A 5,000-nucleotide genomic window follows, 5' to 3' on the forward strand; every position below is an offset into this window, starting at 1 on the left:
TTTTTCAAATGCAAATTTCGGGCCTTTTTTTAAATGGCAATTTTTGAGATTTTTTTTTTATTTTCGGGACTTAGTTTTTTTTTTTTCGGGACTTAGATTTTTTCTTCATTTTCGGGACTTAGTTTTTTTCTGTTTTTGGGACTTAGTTTTTTTTCAAATGCAAATTTCGGGCCTTTTTTGTAAATGGCAATTTTTGAGATTTTTTTTTTCATTTTCGGGACTTGGTTTTTTTTTCTAAGGCTGTTTTTGGAACTTAGCTTTTCTTTTATTTTCGGGACTTAGTTTTTTTTCCAAGGCATTTTTTGGGACTTTGTTTTTTTTCAAGTTATATTTCGGAACTATGTTTTTTTTTAAAGGCTATTTTCAGGAGGTAGTTTTTTTAAAGTGACCTAATACTGTTTCATACATGATTACGTATTAAATGCCATGCTTACCATCTTATTCCAAGCAAAAAAAATGAAAAATTTCAATTTTTGAGACATTTTGATTTTTCTTAGTTTTTAATGAAAAAATAGTAATATTGAAAAAAAATGATAAAATTTTCATGCTAAACTGTTTTAAACATCATTACCTATCCAAAACAAAGATTACGGGCATTACCAGCTTATTTCCAGCAAAAAAATGAAAAAAGTCATTTTTTAAGAAATTTTTTTTTTTTTAAGTTTTTAATAAAAAATTAGTAATTTAAAAAAAAAATGTTAAAATTTTAACACTAAACAATTTTAAACATCATTACTTAACCAAAGCCATGCTAACAGGCCTATTTTCAGAAAAAAAAAAACGTGCCAGAAAAGTTATAACATATATCATATGAGTTACATATATGTTACTTACCGTTAAAGGCGTAACTTTAAATTTTGTTACTTGACCTTTCAGGACGTTGACACATAGAATAACTGGCTTGTGGCAGCCAAGCGTTCATAGCGACGTTGCTTTTTGATCCTTCGATGTCGGCTCTTCCTATCATTGTGAAGCAGAATTCACCAAGCGTTGGATTGTTCACCCACTAATAGGGAACGTGAGCTGGGTTTAGACCGTCGTGAGACAGGTTAGTTTTACCCTACTGATGAAGTGTTGTTGCGACAGTAATCCTGCTCAGTACGAGAGGAACCGCAGATTCAGACATTTGGTTCATGTGCTTGGCTGATAAGCCAATGGTGCGAAGCTACCATCTGAGGGATTATGACTGAACGCCTCTAAGTCAGAATCCCGCCTGGAAAGCGACGATGCGTTCGTGCCTCGGCCTCGAGAGGCATAGTTAGTCGGCCCGAAGGGTCGTCGGTAGAGCCCATATCCGAACGAAGAGTCCGCGGCAAGTGTCGGACTCGCAGTCGGTTGATCCTCCTGCTCGAATGGCGGGGTGCTAAATCATTCGCAAACGACCTAGTTGAAGATCGGGGTGTCGTGATCATTAGAGCAGTAATCTCACTGCGATCTGTTGAGAGTAAGCCTCAAGATCTATCGGTTTGTCCGGCCAGTAGCTCGGACGAAAGAGGGTGTAGCCTTTCGGGGTTGCTCTTTTTTTTCCCAAGGGCTATTTTCGGGACTTCGTTTTTTTTTCAAAGGCTATTTTCGGGACTTTTTTTTTTTTTTCAAAGGCTATTTTCGGGACTTCGTTTTTTTTTCAAAGGCTATTTTCGGGACTTTTTTTTTTTTTCAAAGGCTATTTTCGGGACTTTTTTTTTTTTTCAAAGGCTATTTTCGGGACTTTTTTTTTTTTTCAAAGGCTATTTTCGGGACTTTTTTTTTTTTTTCAAAGGCTATTTTCGGGACTTCGTTTTTTTTTCAAAGGCTATTTTCGGGACTTTTTTTTTTTTTCAAAGGCTATTTTCGGGACTTTTTTTTTTTTTCAAAGGCTATTTTCGGGACTTTTTTTTTTTTTTCAAAGGCTATTTTCGGGACTTCGTTTTTTTTTCAAAGGCTATTTTCGGGACTTCGTTTTTTTTTCAAAGGCTATTTTCGGGACTTTTTTTTTTTTCAAAGGCTATTTTCGGGACTTTTTTTTTTTTTCAAAGGCTATTTTCGGGACTTTTTTTTTTTTCAAAGGCTATTTTCGGGACTTCGTTTTTTTTTCAAAGGCTATTTTCGGGACTTCGTTTTTTTTTCAAAGGCTATTTTCGGGACTTTTTTTTTTTTCAAAGGCTATTTTCGGGACTTTTTTTTTTCCAAAGGCTATTTTCGGGATTTTTTTTTTTTCAAAGGCTATTTTCGGGACTTTTTTTTTTTCAAAGGCTATTTTCGGGACTTCGTTTTTTTTTTCAAAGGCTATTTTCGGGACTTCGTTTTTTTTGCAAAGGCTATTTTCGGGACTTCGTTTTTTTTTCAAAGGCTATTTTCGGGACTTTTTTTTTTTTCAAAGGCTATTTTCGGGACTTTTTTTTTTCCAAAGGCTATTTTCGGGATTTTTTTTTTTTCAAAGGCTATTTTCGGGCCTTTTTTTTTTCAAAGGCTATTTTCGGGACTTCGTTTTTTTTTCAAAGGCTATTTTCGGGACTTCGTTTTTTTTTCAAAGGCTATTTTCGGGATTTTTTTTTTTTTCAAAGGCTATTTTCGGGATTTTTTTTTTCAAAGGCTATTTTCGGGACTTTTTTTTTTTTTCAAAGGCTATTTTCGGGACTTTATTTTTTTTTCAAAGGCTATTTTCGAGACTTTTTTTTTCAAAGGCTATTTTCGAGACCATTTTGACTCCTGACCCGTGACCCATGACCTCTGACCTCTGACCCCAGGTTGTGCGGATTGACCCTGAGGTTGATAGTCGACCGTTTGCAGATTCGACCTTGGTAGGTGAAATGTCACTGGCAAAGTATCCAACCAACGACAGGCTTAAGCAATCGTTGCTCTCTTGTTTAAGCTTGACCTCTGACCCCTGACCCCAGTAGTCGACCTTGAGTTCGGAGGTCGACCGATAGTCCATTCGACCTTGGTAGGTAAAATGTCACTTTCTAAATATCGAACCAACGACAGGCTTAAGCAATCGTTGCTCTCTTGTTTAAACTTGACCTCCGACCCCTGACTCCTGACCTCATTGGTCGACCTTAAGATCGAAGGTTGACCGATTGCCGACCCGACCATGCTAGGTCGTTTTAAACTAAGCTAAAACGTTAGCCCGACGTCGGGCTTCGTTGTGGTGGAAGCTGTTCGCCCATGGCCGTTTTACAATTGCGCCGGGCTTCCCGAGCTCTCCGCGGGGTGCCGAGGTGCCCCTTGCCGCGGAGCCAGATCCCCGAGGTCGTGATCGAAGTCGCTCGGTCGGAGGTCGACCGATTGCCGACCCGACCATCCTAGGTCGTTTTACACTGAGCGAAAACGTCGGCCCGACGTATTGCTTCGTTGTGGTGGAAGCTGTCCGCCTCCGGCCGTTGTACAATTGCGCCGGGCTTCCCGAGCTCTCCGCGGGGTGCCGAGGTGCCCCTTGCCGCGGGGCCAGATCCCCGAGGTCGTGATCGAAGTCGCTCGGTCGGAGGTCGACCGATTGCCGACCCGACCATCCTAGGTCGTTTTACACTGAGCGAAAACGTCGGCCCGACGTATTGCTTCGTTGTGGTGGAAGCTGTCCGCCTCCGGCCGTTGTACAATTGCGCCGGGCTTCCCGAGCTCTCCGCGGGGTGCCGAGGTGCCCCTTGCCGCGGAGCCAGATCCCCGAGGTCGTGATCGAAGTCGCTCGGTCGGAGGTCGACCGATTGCCGACCCGACCATGCTAGGTTGTTTTACACTGAGCGAAAACGTCGGCCCGACGTATGGCTTCGTTCTGGTGGAAGCTGTCCGCCTCCGGCCGTTGTACAATTGCGCCGGGCTTCCCGAGCTCTCCGCGGGGTGCCGAGGTGCCCCTTGCCGCGGAGCCAGATCCCCGAGGTCGTGATCGAAGTCGCTCGGTAGGAGGTCGACCGATTGCCGACCCGACCATCCTAGGTCGTTTTACACTGAGCGAAAACGTCGGCCCGACGTATTGCTTCGTTGTGGTGGAAGCTGTCCGCCTCCGGCCGTTGTACAATTGCGCCGGGCTTCCCGAGCTCTCCGCGGGGTGCCGAGGTGCCCCTTGCCGCGGAGCCAGATCCCCGAGGTCGTGATCGAAGTCGCTCGGTCGGAGGTCGACCGATTGCCGACCCGACCATGCTAGGTTGTTTTACACTGAGCGAAAACGTCGGCCCGACGTATGGCTTCGTTCTGGTGGAAGCTGTCCGCCTCCGGCCGTTGTACAATTGCGCCGGGCTTCCCGAGCTCTCCGCGGGGTGCCGAGGTGCCCCTTGCCGCGGAGCCAGATCCCCGAGGTCGTGATCGAAGTCGCTCGGTAGGAGGTCGACCGATTGCCGACCCGACCATTCTAGGTCGTTTTACACTGAGCGAAAACGTCGGCCCGACGTATTGCTTCGTTGTGGTGGAAGCTGTCCGCCTCCGGCCGTTGTACAATTGCGCCGGGCTTCCCGAGCTCTCCGCGGGGTGCCGAGGTGCCCCTTGCCGCGGAGCCAGATCCCCGAGGTCGTGATCGAAGTCGCTCGGGCGGAGGTCGACCGATTGCCGGCCCCACCAGGCTAGGTTGTTTTACACCATGGTAAAATGTTGGCCCGACGTCGGGCTTCGTTGTCGTGGAAGCTGTTCGCCCCCGGCCGTTGTAGAATTGCGCCGGGCTTCCCGAGCTCTCTGCGGGGTGCCGAGGTGCCCCTTGCCGCGGAGCCAGCGCAGGAGGTCGATCCCCGCGGGTGGCCTGCGCGGCTGTCGGGCTCCACTGCGGGAGGTGGTGTAGGTGCTTGGAGCGCAGCGGGTCGATCCACGGGAGTGGCTTGCACGGCTTTCGGTGGCCACTGTAGGAGAGTATAGGCGCTGGGAGCGTAGGAGGTCGATCCCCGCCGGTGGCATGCGCGGCTGTCGGGCTCCACCGCGGGAGGTGGTGTAGGCGCTGGGAGCGCAGCAGGTCGATCCACGTGGGTGGCTTGCACGGCTATCGGTTGTTACTGCAGGAGAGTGTAGGCGCTGGGAGCGCAGCAGGTCGATCCACGGGGGTG

The 5,000-nt window shown here is 47.2% G+C and overlaps 1 pseudogene; it reads left to right on the top strand.

Moving 5' to 3' along the window:
- LOC149722756 (large subunit ribosomal RNA) overlaps positions 1 to 1,470 on the top strand; it is a 7,372-nt pseudogene extending 5,902 nt beyond the window's left edge.
- Positions 1,471 to 5,000: the final 3,530 nt, after the last annotated feature.

Source organism: Ciona robusta, unplaced genomic scaffold (genome assembly GCF_009617815.1).
Source record: "Ciona robusta unplaced genomic scaffold, ASM961781v2 AP042761.1".
In the NCBI taxonomy this organism is placed as follows: Eukaryota; Metazoa; Chordata; class Ascidiacea; order Phlebobranchia; family Cionidae; genus Ciona; species Ciona robusta.